This window comes from Symphalangus syndactylus, chromosome 17 (genome assembly GCF_028878055.3).
Source record: "Symphalangus syndactylus isolate Jambi chromosome 17, NHGRI_mSymSyn1-v2.1_pri, whole genome shotgun sequence".
Lineage (NCBI taxonomy): Eukaryota > Metazoa > Chordata > Mammalia > Primates > Hylobatidae > Symphalangus > Symphalangus syndactylus.
Genome location: NC_072439.2, coordinates 82,480,007 through 82,496,053, shown reverse-complemented (window position 1 = coordinate 82,496,053; position 16,047 = coordinate 82,480,007). Strand labels below are relative to the sequence as shown.

General features: G+C 38.2%; 1 pseudogene; it reads left to right on the top strand.

Moving 5' to 3' along the window:
• LOC129469553 (FLYWCH-type zinc finger-containing protein 1-like) overlaps positions 1-12,234 on the top strand; it is an 82,022-nt pseudogene extending 69,788 nt beyond the window's left edge.
• The last annotated feature ends 3,813 nt before the right edge of the window (positions 12,235-16,047 follow it).

Here is a 16,047-nt window from a genome sequence, read left to right as displayed (position 1 = left end):
TTAGATCAAGAAAGATTTCATCATGACTCTGGCAATGTTTTTTCCCTTCAAGTAAACCTTTGTTACAAAGAAAGCTCTGGGCATATTTCTGTATTTCACAATGATTACTCTTCCCTCCCCCTGTCAGAGGCATGAGGGTGTCTTTCTCAGTCTTCTCTTTGAGAACCTGATAAAGTTCCTGAAAGGAAAGCTCACAGAATTATAGACCCTAAGGCTACTGTCCCCAGGAGTTTCTCATTCCAATTCGAGTTCAAACTTACTCTCCTTCAGTTCATCAAAACTACCATTTGAAAGTTCCTACTAGTTTATGGCCCCAGAGACTTCTGTTCCAGGTGAGCGGATCTCAGCTGTGTCTCTCCAGATGAGCTTGCTTCTCCAGATTTGGGGGTAGCAATCTGCCTTATAACCTCAGTTTTCTAATGGGTTAAAGAAAAATAATTGATTTTTCAATTTGTACCGCTTTTTCTTGTAAACACAGTGTGACAACCTCCAAGCTCTTTACAAGTCAGATTTGAAACTGAAAGTATCCCTATGAACCTTTTTGTCAACTTATCTAGCTTCATAAATAAGCTGTTACTATATTTAATGGGATTTCATCAAATTAATAAATTCACTTTGGAAGAACTGACAGCTTTATGCTGCTGCATTGTAGTATCCAACAAGAGGAAATGCCTTTTTGTTCATTTACATCTATTTTTGTGACTTTCAGGATTGATTTAAAGCTTTCTTCACAAGTCTTGCACATTTCTTAAGTTTATTTCTAAATATTTAATTTTCTCCATTGATGTCATTATTGGGATTTTGTCTACTATTATTTTCTCTAACTGGTTATTATTTGTGTAGATGAAGACTACTGATTATTGAATGTTAGTTTTATGTCCTGACTTATTCATTCTTTTATTGTTGGGGCCAGCTGCACCTTTAAATTTCTGGGGGTTTTTATGTGCACTAGCATATCATCTACTTAATAGAGGTAGTTTTACTTGTCTTTAACAATTCTCATTCCTTCAGTTGATTCCTCTTGTTTATGTGCATTGACTAATACCTCTACTACAAAGTTGAATAGTAATGGAGATATTTGGCCTTCTTGCCTGTTCCTGAATCTTAGTGAAAAATGCCTCAGGTGTTTCCTCATTAAGATTTTTTCAGGCTAAGGTGTATGTGTTTTAGGTGGTTAAGAAAATATCCACCAATTTTTATTCTCTGGAGTAACTTTCTTATCAGAAATGAGTGTTGAATTTGTCAAAGTTTTTCTTCAGCATTTATAAAAATAAACACATTTTCCCCTCAGATCTATTAAGATAGTTTATTATATTAGAGGATTTAATAATGTGGAATATACATTGCATTTCTGGGGTAAATCTTACTTGATCATGGTGTGTTGTTTTCTTCCTTAGGTTTGGACACTGCTGGCCAACATTTTACTTAGCACTTTTGCATGGATATTCGCTGGTCTTTAGTTTTCATTTGTTTGTACTTTTAGATATAATTGTCTATGTTTTACTTCCTTCTTTAAAAGAAGTAAGTAGGTTTGCTCATTTTCAATGCTCTGGAATGGTAGTCCCCAACCGTTTTGGCACCAGGGACCAATTTCGTGGAAGACAATTTTTCCACACAAGGGATTGGGGGTTGGGGAGATGGTTTCCGGATGAACCTGTTCCACCTCAGATCATCAGGCATTAGATTCTCATGAGGAAAACAACCTAGATCCCTCACATGTGGAGTTCACAATAGGGTTTGCACTCTTATGAGAAGCGAATGCTGCTGATGATCTGACAGAAGGCGAAGCTCAGGCAGTAATGCTCATTCACTTTCTGCTGTGTGGCCCAGTTCCTAACAGGCCATGGGTCAGACTGGTCCATTGCCTGAAGGCTGGGGACCCCTACTCTGGAACAATATATGGAACACTAGTAGTCTCTGTTCTTTAAAGGTTTGGTAAAAATTCCCTGTGAAACTGTCTTAGCCCAGTGCTTTTGGCGGGATAATTCCTTGATAACATTATTTTGTTTAAAGAAATCATTCTATTCAAGCTTTTACTCTCTCTAATGGGATCAGTTTTGGTTATATTGCTCTAGAAATTATCATTCCTTTCTAGGTTTTAAAATTTATTTGCATAGAGGGCTGCAAATTAACATCTTATGAGTTAATTTTTTTTATTTGAATGGTTATTTCCTCCTTGTAATTTTTTTTTTTGAGATGGAGTCTCACTCTGTCACCTAGGCTGAAGTGCAGTGGCATGATCCCAGCTCACTGCAACCTCTACTTCCCAGGTTCAAGCAATTCTCCTGTCTCAGTCTCCTGAGTAGCTGGGATTACAGACACCCATCACCATGCTTGACTAATTTGTGTATTTTTAGTAGAGACAGGGTTTCACCATGTTGGCCAGGCTGGTCTCGAACTCCTGACCTCAAGTGATCCACCTGCCTCGGCCTCCCAAAGTGCTGGGATTACAGGCATGCGCCACTGTGCCTGGACACTCATTGTAATTTCTTATTCTGTATACTTATATGTGATTTTTCTCTACCAATGGAACTAGCCATTTGTTTTGTTCATTTTTTCTCAAGAGGCAGGATTTGGATATATTAATTAGTTCTACTGTTTTTCTATTCTCCACCTACGAATTTTTGCATACTTTCCTGATTTTCCTGTTTATAAATTCTTTTGGTTTATTTTATTGCTTTTTCTACCTCATTTGTGAGTTGGAAATACAACTTACTTATTTTCATTCTTCTATTTTTATTGATAAGTGTTTAGTGCTATGAATTCCTCTGGTTACTACTGTAAATGTGTTCAAACAAATCATGCTATGAAGTGTTTCCATTTTTATTATTTTTTAAACATTCTGTAATTTTGGATTATATTTTCTCTTTTACCCAAGAGTTGCTAAATAGGTGTTTCTTTTTTTTTTTTTTTTTGAGACGGAGTCTCGCTCTGTCGCCCAGGCTGGAGTGCAGTGGTGCAATCTCGGCTCACTGCAAGCTCCGCCTTCCGGGTTCACTCCATTCTCCTGCCTCAGCCTCTCCGAGTAGCTGGGACTACAGGCACCCGCCACCACACCCAGCTAATTTTTTGTATTTTTAGTAGAGACGGGGTTTCATCGTGGTCTCGATCTCCTGGCCTCGTGATCCGCCCGCCTGGGCCTCCCAAAGTGCTGGGATTACAAGCGTGAGCCACTGCTCCCAGCCAATAGGTGTTTCTTTTTAAAGTTCCAGGTGGAAGGATCTTCCTTTTTTTACCTTATAAGTAATTTCTAATTTGATTTTATGATCATAGATTATTGCTTTAATATCTCTACTTTATGGAAGCTACTGATGTTTTCTTTGAAGCTTAATATTTAATTAATTTTATAGTGTTTAGTAAGCACTTGAAAAAAAGTGCTATTCTCTCTAATCAGTGTACAAATTTTGATTTATAGCTATCAGATCAAACTTACTGACTGTGTTGTTTAGGTCTTCTATATCCATACTGATAGGACAGTACTTGATGTGCTTTATGTTGATAATAGTGTGTTAGTCTTCCATTATTAGTGTTTTAATCTCTGTCTCATTGAATCTCTATAGCTTTTGCTTTATAAAGGTGATTGCTATACTATTTGGTTATAAGAAATACAAATTATAAGAAATTTATAACATATATTCTTGTGAATGTTGGTTTTTAGCATGTGCATGTAAACATTCTCTTCTTTGTTATGTATCCTGCTTTCTTGGCTTGAGTTCTGATATCAGAGTTGCTACTATAGCTTTCTTATTGTTTCCATTTGCCTGGTTCATTTATCCATCCTTTTATTAGTTCCGAATCACTTTGTCTTAATGTGACTTTTATATACAGCACATTGCTGGGTATTGCTTTGTGAGCCAAATTGAAAATGTTTTTCTTTTAGTAGGGGAGTTCAGCCTATTTACATTTATTGATGTGACTGATATGTTTTCTCTCAATTTTGATATAGTATATACATAATTATTTGTGTTGTATAATGTTTGTTTCTCTATGAGGTATGTGTTCTTTGCTCTTTTATATTTACTTTCAGTATTTACAAAGATATTTATTTTTGTTCTGGTGATTACCTTTGTACTTTGTACTATCTTTTATAATACCTATTCATCTCTATTTCCTCATGTAATCTTTTACTATCTGATTTATTAGGTTTTAATAGTCTCCTTTAACTCTTCTACCTATTACCTATACAACAGTGATTCTCAACTGGGGTGATTTTGCCCCATAGGAAGCATTTGGCAATGGAGACATTTTTGGTAGTCACACTAAGGGGTATTACTGGCACCTAGTGGGTAGAGGTTGGAGATGCTCCTAAATATCTTATAATAAACAGGACAGCTCTCAAAACAAAGAATTATCTGACACAAAATGTTAAAACTGCTGAGATCAAAAGACCCTGCTGCATAGAAATTTTTTCTCTTTCTCTTTCTTTTTCTCCCATTTTTGTAATAATTATTTTCACAATATATAGTATTTGTACATTATTCCTCCTTTTTTGTTTGTAATACTCCATAATTATGCATATATGTATACACACACACACACATATACACTCATTTTTTGCTGATATTTTCTCAGTTATCTCTTGGTTGTATGAAACTCATCCTTTAGTACTATGTTGTCTAGTAAGTTAGTCACTAGCTACATGTGACATTGAGAACTGGAAATATGGCTAGAACAAATTAGATGTGGTATGAGTATAAAATACACTGAATTCAAAAATTTAGTACAAGGAAAAAATGTAAAATATCTCATTTTTTATATTGATCTATCTATATATATATATGAACATATATCAAAACTGCAATATTTTATGTATATTGGGTTAAATGATATATATTATTAAAATTAATTTTACCTCGTTTTACTTTTTAACAAATGGTTAAGACAAGACATCAAATATTTTTTGGAAACTATCCGATTGTTTCATTGTGTGTTAAATACAGGAAAGACTGTAGAAAGCTAGGGAAAGATTTCTCCATTGTTGGACTCTTAAGACAAAAAGGGTGACATAGTTGGGTTTTTGAATCATTTTCAAGTTGCCTGTTTTATATAACATGTTGTGTGTGCTGATTATTAAGCTGTTGTCATTCAGCTCCAAACCCTCCCTTTGCTTTGTGATACTAGGGCTGAAGACTCTGCAGTTACATTTCTGCTTGAACAAATGCTTTCCTGTTAGGCTCTCCCAGTAGGCAGTGCTAGTGGGAGATAGGAAAACTGGAAGAGGAAGATGGGACTTGACCTTTCTTGGATTGCTTCCTATTCTGCCTTTGCTTCCTATTCCTGTCAGTTGGTTTCAGCAGCAGTTTAAAAAAAAAAAAAGGCTGTTGGCTCTAGTTCGTTCCTTCCTTCCTTCCTTCCTTCCTTCCTTCTCTCTCTTTCTTTCTTTCTCTTCCTTTCCTTTTCTTCTTTCTTTCCTTCCCCTTCCCTTTCTCTCTCCTTCCTTCCTTCCTTCCTTCCTTCCTTCCTTCCTTCCTCTTTCTTTCTTTTCTTTCTTCCTCTCACTCTGTCACCCAGGCTGGAGTGCAGTGGCATGATCTCGGCTTACTGTAACCTCTGCCTCCCAGATTCAAGCAATTCTCCTGCCTCAGCCTCCTGAGTAGCTGGGTTTACAGGTACTCACCACCACACCCGGCTAATTTTTTGTATTTTTGGAAGAGACAGGGTTTCACCATGTTGGCAAGGCTGGTCTCGAACTTCCTGAGCTCAAGTGATTCACCCGCCTTGGCCTCCCAAAGTGCTGGGATTGCAAGCGTGAGCCACTGCACCAAGCCCTAGTTTGCAGCTTTTCTGGAATCAGCCCTAATGCAGACTCCCAGAGATAACAGCATCTACTGCCCTCTGCGTTCTCCTCACAGGTACAAGACCCAGTTCTCCTGGTCCCTCCTCTAGGCTCTCAAGTTTTAGGAATTGCATCCAATTTTCCATTTACAGTTTTCTGGAAGAGATTCTAAACAGTGTTCGTTCTTTTAGAGGGCAAATTACTGCACAGTGCACTAAATAAAGTTACTTCTTTATTTAAATTACTTTTTTTTTTTTTTTTTTTTTGAGATGGAGTCTCGCTCTGTCGCCCAGGCTGGAGTGCAGTGGCGCAATCTTGGCTCACTGCAAGCTCCATCTCCCGGGTTCATGCCATTCTCCTGCCTCAGCATCCCGAGTAGCTGGGACTACAGGCACCCGCCACGATGCCTGGCTAATTTTGTTTTGTATTTTTAGTAGAGACGGGTAGGTGGGATTATATGCCTGCGCCACCAAGCCTGGCTAATTTTTTTTTTTTTTTTGTATTTTTAGTAGAGATGGGGTTTTGCCATATTGGCTAGGCTAGTCTTGAACTCGTGGCCTCAAGTGATCTGCCCACCTCAGCCTCCCAAAGTGCTAGGATTATAGGCTTGAGCCACCAAGCCTGGCCTAGATAAGGTTACGTCTCTGCTGAACACTTCCTGGTAAATTTTTAAAAATGAAATTTATTTTATATTATGTTTTCTATTTATGAAAGGAATTCACTTTCATGTCAGATGTCTTCAGAAAGTGTTCTGCCAATTTCTAGTCCCATTTGTAATGTATAAGAGTGTCTATCTCAAACTGGTAGAATTTTAAAAGAATAATGCTCAGATTATATTTATATGAGGAGTACACATTTGTAAGAAAGAATTTGGAAAACACATAAGATTGAAGACAAATATTAAAATTACTCCAAATCTTATTCCTTACATATAAGCACTATTAAGTTTTGGTTTTTTTTTTTTTATATTCTTAAGGCTGTTTTTAATCTCACTTTTTAAAAAATTGTCAAAATAATGCACGTTGTTTGTAACAAAAAGTCCTAACAGTTTAAAACTTAAAAGTAAAAGGCGATTTGCCTCCTTTTCTCCTCTCCCTAATTCCTATTCGTGACCACTATCTTTGCTTTTAAAATTAGCATTACAATGTGTTTTTTGTGCTATTATAAATTTTAGTATAAATACCTAATACTACATTATATGAATATACACTAATTTATTTACACACTCTCAGAGGTTTAGGTTCCCTATTAAAAGTTTACAGGCCGGGCGCGGTGGCTCACGCCTGTAATCCCAGCACTTTGGGAGGCTGAGGTGGGCGGATCACGAGGTCAGGAGATTAAGACCATCCTGGCTAACACAGTGAAACCCCGTCTCTACTAAAAATACAAAAAATTAGCTGGGCGTGGTGGCGGGCACCTGTAGTCCCAGCTACTCGGGAGACTGAGGCAGGAGAATGGTGTGAACCCAGGAGGCGAAGCTTGCAGTGAGCTGAGATCACGCCACTGCACTCCAGCCTGGGCGACAGAGCGAGACTCTGTCTCAAAAAAAAAAAAAAAAAAAAAGGTTACAGTTAACTTATTTGTATGAAAAGTTTTTTTCTGAATTTAAGTGTTTTTTCCCAGAAGTAGAATCACTAAGTTAAAGCCATTTTATATTTTCGAGTCTCTTGACATCTAATGTAAAATAGCTTTTGAGAAAAGTTATTTCAATTTATACTTCCAAGAACAATGGAATTTCTGATATTGAAATTCTGACTGCCATGACTGATGACAAGAGATTTTTCAACCAGAGCCCTTTCTGTGTTTCTGTAAAGTCACTTTGCAGAGCACCTTTTGCGTTACACTTACTTGACTATATGTCCTCTACAGAATGATTCCTAGTAAAAGATATTTTTATCTTTAAAAAACGTGTCCATTCTATCCCAGAAAACAGCACCCACCAATTTTACAACCTTGGGATATCCTATTGGATAACAGGTCAGTGGCTGCCATGCTTCATGTCCATAATAATCCCAGGGATGGGGAGAGTGTCAATATGCAGAATGGGCTCTTACTCCTCAGGCTGTGAGTGAGTCTGGGGTTGGGGTCCTGGAATTTGTATTGTTAACAGGGGATTCTGATGCAGTGAATGATCTCTCAGCAGTCAAAGAGAATCTCTACTCTGTAGATTAAATTACTGATTCTTGATGTTTGCTGATTAACAGTGGTTGATTGCAAAAAAAAAAGCCATATAGTAAAAATGAATGTGGGAAATACTGACTTAAACATATTAAACAGGTTTAAATGTATTTCTCAGGATTTTTAATATGCCGATGCTCTCTAACTTTTCAATATGCTGTTGCTCTCTGGCTTTGCAAGGAGGGCTTATTTTTTTGCAGCCAAATTTATATAACGAACGGAATTCATTTTATTGTTTATTGTTTATTCATTTATTTATTTTTTTGAGGTAGGGTCTCACTCTGTCACCCAGGCTTGAGTGCAGTGGTATGATCTCGGCTCATTGCCATCTCTGCCTCCTGGGTTCAGGTGATTCTCCTGCCTCAGCCTCCTGAGTAGCTAGGCTTACAGGTGCATGCCATCCTGGCTGGCCAATTTTTGTTATTTTCAGTAGAGACACAGTTTCGCCATGTTGGCCAGGCTGGTCTCGAACTCCTGACCTCAAGTGATCTGCCCACTTGGCCTTCCAAAGTGCTGGGATTATAGGCGTGAACCGCTGCACCTGGCCTGTTTATTTTCTTTATTTTGTTTTGTTTGGGTGTGGGCCAACTGTTAACATCTGATGTTCCTAGGAACAAAGTTTGAAAATCCTGGATTAAGTGATCTTTTCTATTACAGTATTTCCCATCATTCCCTTAGTACCTTAAAAAATTTAATGAACTTCCCTAGGCACATGGCTTTTATTATATAGTTTAGGCAAAGTAAAAATTTCACATTTTGTAAATCTAAATTTTCAAGGCTAGATTGACTTCCTAGCAGACATGCTTAACTTTTTTTCTTTATATTCAAATGCCTTTTTTGTTCATTCCCTTAATAAAAAGTGTACCAAAGAAACCTGTTTTGAAGCCCTCCATTTCCTATTAGTGCCTATTAACTAAAGTAAGATGTGATCTAGAAGAACTTCATATAATAGAAATAAAACCCACGTGACCAAAAATTTAACCCTCATCCAACAACAACTGCTTTAGAAGTGGCAGGGTCTTTATTGTTTAGAATTTCTAATGTTGGGGTTTATTCAAAGGATTATAAAAAGGTCTTTTGAAACACTTCTGTAGCAAATTATTTTGGCTGAATTACAAATCCTCAAAAGTGGGGCTTTATTATAATGGAAACAGAGTTAGAATAAACTCTAACAACATTTGTAGGCAGCACTGTGTAATGAGGGTTGAGTGCATTGCTATATTATGACTAGAGGCATATCTTTTCACCATCTCAGTAAAGCACTCCTAGTTTTATACACAGTGTTATTGGTCAAGTGTTCTGTAAGCTTCCCTGTTTCTTTTTATCCAATTGTTTCACTCATCTTCTGCATATGAAGCACCGCAATCTCAGGTGACCCTGTCAGGTTTAAATTATTAGCCCTAGATCATTCTCCTGTTAGAAATGTTCTACATATTCATCTATAGAAGTAAATAACAGCTTCAACTTAACATGTCAACAACTCTATAGAACATTCTAGCTAACTTCAATGAGCTTTAATCTTGTTAATAGCACCCTCTGAAGTTTGGTTGGTCAATAATTAGGAAGGAAAATAAAGGTTAACTCACTAATTTTGTACTGGTGTTTTGTAATTTGCAAAGCAAGTAATATACCTGAACAAATGAGAGAAACCTTGAAACGCTCCTGTGAGGCAGATATTGTTATAACCTCTTCCCCACAAAGGTGGGGAAGCTCAGACTCAACTAAATTAAGTAACTCACCCAAAATTTCTTCCTCAGGAAATGATGCAGCTAGGACTCACAGCCAGGTAGTTTGATGTGTAAATCTGTATTTTTTTCTATCACATAAGTTTCATTTCTCCAAGTCTCCTTCCACTTAGACTATATAAACTACAAGATAATTTGATTGTTTACATTCACCCTTTAATGATCTCCAAGGAACCAACCAACTTTCCAGTTACAAATATTTTCCATGTAACTTTGATGAAAGCAGTACAGTGTTGAGAACTGAGTGAATTACAAAGAATTGAGTTTGAGTAAATTCTGTGTTCACTTACTAGTCTTGTGACATTGAGAATGTTACCTCCTTGAGCTAGTTTCTATTTATGAAAATGAGGACTGACTATAGCATGTACTTTATGGGATTGTTATAAAATATTTATGGAATATGCACAACACAATACTGAGGGTACCCAGTAACTAACTTTAACCTTATTTGCAAAATTTCACAATGTTTAATTTCACCTGAGGGTAAGAAATCCCCCCACTCTGTGTTCTGGAAAACGACTTAATAAGACTTACAGAGGCCAGGCATGGTGGCTCACGCCTGTAATCCCAGCACTTTGGGAGGCTGAGGTGGGTGGATCATTTGAGGTCAGGAGTTTGAGACCAGCCTGGCCAACATGGTGAAACCTGGTCTCTACTAAAAATACAAAAGTGAGCTGGGCGTGGTGGTGTGTGCCTGTAATCCCAGCTACATGGGAGGCTGAGGCACGAGAATTGCTTGAACCAGGGAGGTGGAGGATGCAGTAAGCTGAGACTGTGCCACGGCACTCCAGCCTGAGCGACAGAGCAAGACTCTGTTTAAAAGAAAAATAATAATAGGCTGGGCACGGTGGCTCACTCCTGTAATCCCAGCACTTTGAGAGGCCGAGGAGGGCAGATCATGAGGTCAGGAGATGGAGACCATCCTGGTTAACTTGGTGAAACCCCGTCTACTAAAAATAGAAAAAATTAGCTGGGCGTGGTGGCAGGTGCCTGTAGTCCCAGCTACTCCAGAGGCTGAGGCAGGAGAATGGCGTGAACCCGGGAGGTGGAGCTTGCAGTGAGCCAAGATCGTGCCACTGCACTCTAGCCTGGGCAATGGAGTGAGACTCTGTCTCAAAAATAATAATAATAATAATAATATAAAAAGACTTACAGATGCCTCCTTTGTTTACCTATAACAAGGCCCGACATAGATCTCAAAATTTCTTTTTTTAGCCTCATAAATGATTAGCTAAACTGCTTGTCCCATTGATCAACTGGAACAAAAGTCTTGGTATTCAAACTTCGGTTAAGCTTCTTTCCTTCCCCCAGGACGCTGAACTTTGACCCACCCTCAGCCTGGGCTAGCATACAATGCCCCTTTAGAATAAGCTTGTCTCGAGGTCAGACATTCTCTCATATACTATCTGATTGCACCATCTTTTATTCTACTTTCTCACACCTGGCTCTTCCTAGCTTTGTTTATTCCTCTCTGAAAAAGAAAAAAATCTTTTTCTTTTTCTTTTTTTTTTTTTGCCTAACTTTTGAGATGCTTGCAGATCTCATGGTCAGAGCATTCTTCCCGTTACAATAGTCCTCCTCCCCCTATTGCAATAGTTTCCTTACAAAAATCTCCCCTTACAATAATCTTTTTGAATAAAGTCTCTTCTTACTAAGTCCGGATTTGTTTTTATTTGACAAATATGTAGAAGGATATTCTATGAAAGAGATCTGCAACCACTAGCATATTATCAAGAAGATTCATAGAGTTAATGATTTTCTTTTGGTGGCTGCTTATGACATTGTCCTATAGCTCATCACTGGTCACTTGGAGGGAGGGAGATCAGGGTAAGGTCTAGAAAAGTTGCAGGAGGGTGGGAAATAGAACTCTCGTGACCAGCAAATTAATAGTCTCTTCTTTCTATTTAAAATAAGCTATAGTATATCCATCTGTCTTAGTCCATTTTGTGTTGCTATAACAGAATACCTGAGACTGGGTAATCCATAATGAACAGAAATTTAGTGGCTTATGTATTTTTTTCTATCACATAAGTTTCTGGGAGGTCCATGATTGAAGGGCCTGCATTTAGCAAGGGCCTTCTTGCTGCATCATCCCGTGGTGGAAGGGCGAAAAGAGGATGAGAAAGGGCAAGAGACTGAACCCGCAGCCTCAAGCTATTTTATAATTGGCATTAATCCATTCATGAGTGTGGAGCTCTCATGACCTAAATAGTTTCCATTAGGCCTCACCTCTCAATGGCGTTGCACTTGGGGATTAAATTTCCAACACATACTGTTTTGGGGACACATTCAAGCCAAAGCACCATTCTATATGCTTCTCTGTATATAGAACATACAAAAATAATGTTAGACAAGAATATTAAAAGAATGGAAAGTTGTGATAATTTTTTTTTCTTACAGCAAAAGTTAAAATGGTATGAACTGTATGGTCTCATGGTGGTAAAATATATATATATATATATATGTTTGTATGCACAGAGGAAAGACTAGAAGGTTCTGTACCTGTTAACAGTGGCTGATCCTAGAAGAGTGAAATTTAGGGTAAGATTTTTCATTTTTTTCCCCAAAATGTCTACAATGTACAAGGATTGTTTTTAAAAACTAGTTGTTCTTTATTTCTGTATTTCAAAGGAAATATATTGTCTTAGTCTGTTTGAGCTGTTTAACAGAATTATGCAGACTGGGTGGCTTAAACAACAGAAATTGATTTTCTCACAGGTCTGGAAGCTAGACAGTCCAAGATCAAGGTTCTGGCAGGGTTCGATTTCTGATGAGGGCTTTCTTCCTAACTTGTCAACAGCTGCCTTTTCTGTATGTTTTCACAGAACACTTCCTTGGTGTATGCACAAGGAGAGAGGGAGAGGGTGAGTTCTCTGGTCTCTCCTCTTATGAGGTCACTAATCCTATCAAATCAGGACCCCACACTTATGATGTCATTTGAACGTAATTATTTTCTTACTCCAGATATGACCACACTGGGGTTACGGTCTCAACAAATGAATTGTATGGTGGGCACATACATTCAGTTCACAGCACATATACTTACTATAACAGAGACAACCACTGTTCTAGTCTTTTTTTCTATGACCACACAAACTTACATGGGGAGAGGATAATACATGTACACACATACATGCGTGCACATAGCCACATAGTTTCTTTTTGCTTTGTTGGGATCATACACTCCATATTGTTCAGTATTTTGCTTTTTCCACTTCGCTACATATCCTAGACAACTTTACAAGTCACTTCATACAGATTTGTTTTATTATTTTTAATAGCTACTTAGATTCCTTATGAGTACCGTCATTTGTTGAAAGACATTTAGTTTTTCACTGTTTTTGCCTGTATTATCTTTAAAATTTTTAAAGCAAACACAAAAATCAGTTAGTATAGTAAGAGCCTAATTGCAAACAAAGAAAACATTCACATTTTAAAAAGCTGGAAGGAAATAAAATGTAAAGAGTACTTATTTCTGAATGTGTGGATATAGATAATTTTGTGGGTTTTTTTAAACAAAATAATTTGCTTTATTTTCTACCTTACAGTTGGTAAGGTTGCTGAACATTACTTTTCCCCAGTCTCCATGCAGAGTCTGGCTTGAGTTCTGCTCTGTCTCTCTGCCACAGAGGACAAAACTTCAGCTACTCTGGAAGTTACTCTGTTTAGCGATAAATAATAGCCAAAATTGGCCGGGCACGGTGGCTCACGCTTGTAATCCCAGCACTTTGGCAGGCCGAGGCGGGCGGATCACGAGGTCAGGAGATCGAGACCGCGGTGAAACCTCGTCTCTACTAAAAAATACAAAAAATTAGCCGGGCGTGGTGGCGGGCGCCTGTAGTCCCAGCTACTCAGAGAGGCTGAGGCAGGAGAATGCTGTGAACCCGGGAGGCGGAGCTTGCAGTGAGCCGAGATTGCGCCACTGCACTCCAGCCTGGGCGACAGAGCGAGACTCCGTCTCAAGAAAAAAAAAAAAAAAAAAGCCAAAATTACATTTAATTGCATCATCATCATAATTTTCACTTTATTTACATAAATCAGTAGCTTCCTTTTGGAGAAATTGTGTGTGGAGGAGAATGTGTATGGGATTTGTGTTTGACAGACTTTTGTTTTAAACTAGTTGAACTGTATGTGACTTGAAAAAGTTGCTTTTATTTTCTCTTAACAGCTCTCTTAGCTGCTAAACAGAGTTGTGAGAATTAGAGATCAAAGGATTGAAACAAAAATGCTGACACAACTATTTATTTCTCACTTATAAATACCAATGACAAGTGGAACTTATAATCTGTGTAGTGTCCTTTCAGCCCTCCTTTTAATGTGTGTGAAATATATAAGAAATACATTGGAGTTCTCTTCCTGCAACCAGTGCACACAATGTTTAAGCCAGTGCTATGTAATTTCTCCCTTAGCTGGTTTTTATTCTGTGCACACTTGCCTTCTTTCTGTTATGCAAGCATTTTAAAAGTTGTTTTGAAGACAGCGATATTGCTCACTCCAGGCTGTTTGTTAAGAGAAGGTCAGGGCAGCTTTTGGCGGGTTAGGTCAATTCCTCTGGCATCACTGAGTGTCCCTGCAGTGCCTTTTTTGTTCTGCACAGCGGAAGCAGTGGGGTCCCTGTTCCAGGCTCCAGCCAGGTCTGTCCCCAGATTCTAACTCTGGGTTAGGCCTACAGAAGCAGGGAAAGAGGTGGTATCATACCACTTTGGACCAAAAAAATATTAACTGTATACATATAACCAGATAGAGTTAAGGATGTGCGTGCGTACATATAATATAGTTATATATAGAAATATGTGTAGATTTGTGTGTGTATGCATGTGTAAAACCCTATATATAGGATTAAAGATATAGATATAAATATAGATATACCATACAGATCTAGATGTGCACATTGACCTAGTGATGGGGAGAGGAGCAAATATAGAAGACTTCCTAGGGTTTTTATTTTAACATTTTAGCTTGTATTATTAGCCTACAATGTCTATGCTTTACATGTATAAGATAGTGTAGCTGATGCAAGGGTGGCTGAAGCACTTTTGGCTTCCATTCCTTTAACAGTAATTCCACACACCTAAACCTCCTTCCCTCTCCCTGCCCAGTAGGTACCCTAGCAGGTTAGTCTTGGAAAGCCACATTGATATCTTTTCCTTGAGACTTGCCAATAGTTGCATTGGTGACAAAGTTTTGCCTAGAGTATAGTTAGTACAGGAAAACTCTCATACTTGCCTGGATATTATCTTTGTCATTTCCTTTCCTTACTTCCTCCACTCCTTGAGAGACTAGTAAATAAAAGGGAAATTAAAAAAATAAAAGAAATAATTTGTTCAGAAAGTTTTTCATCCTAGCCTGTTGGCTTTGTATCTAATCAAACAATCTGGGGTTCAAGTTGAGAGATGCAGTCCTTGTCACAGTGTTTACTGAGTTCAACCCCTCCCCACAGTCCACTGTAGCCAGGCATCGTAATAATTACATTTTAAAAATATTTCTAAAACAAGTTACTTATGCCACAATTTAATGCTTATGTCTTTTTGTTCTCTGAGGATACACAGAGCAGTTATTTGTGCTCACAGTTCTTCTGATTAAGCTAATAACTGGAAAATAATCACATCCAAATGGGCTTCAGGATCTTAAGTGGTACTTGTGCTTGGGAACTAACAGATATTTCTCCTTTGGAAGCAAGCAGTTGGAAAGAACACAGCACAGAAAGCTTTAGGATGAATTTTCCTAGCAGCCATTCTGTATCGTCAAAGATGAGTTGCAGAGGAGGACTGGCAGGGAGTGCTTTAGTCCCACAGCCTGGAACAAACATAGAAACACAGAAGGGATTCTGGAACTCTGCCAAATTGTTTGACCTCAGGGAAACTTGCCGGGCCTTATAAAAAATACATAGTTCAGTTCTAACTTTTGCCTAGTTCCCATTTGACCCTTTACCCAGATCTGTCTTTCCCAACCAGCCTTCAATCCCTGAGGAGAGAGTTAATGGCACACAGGAGTGGGCTGATTTGGGCAATGAGTGCTTCTTCCTTTCAACCTGTTGCTACCTAACACAAGGACAATTGGTCTTCCACCCTCTTCACAGTTCATTCGGTCATTGTCCCTGTCTCCCAGGTGAGTTGAGGTGAGCAGCAGTGATGAAAGCAAAGCCACACTTTGTAATGATTTTTGCATCTAAATTGGACTTCTTCATAAAGAAGTGACAATGGGTGTGGCATGCTCAATAAGCCACATAATGTTCCTCCGTATATTGTGTTTTAAAGGCCTCTTAATCCTTCTTTAAAACAGTGTTAAAGTTATTATTGCTACTTGTTTCTATGTTTTATAGGCTCAATGAGGGAAGAACTTTGTTTT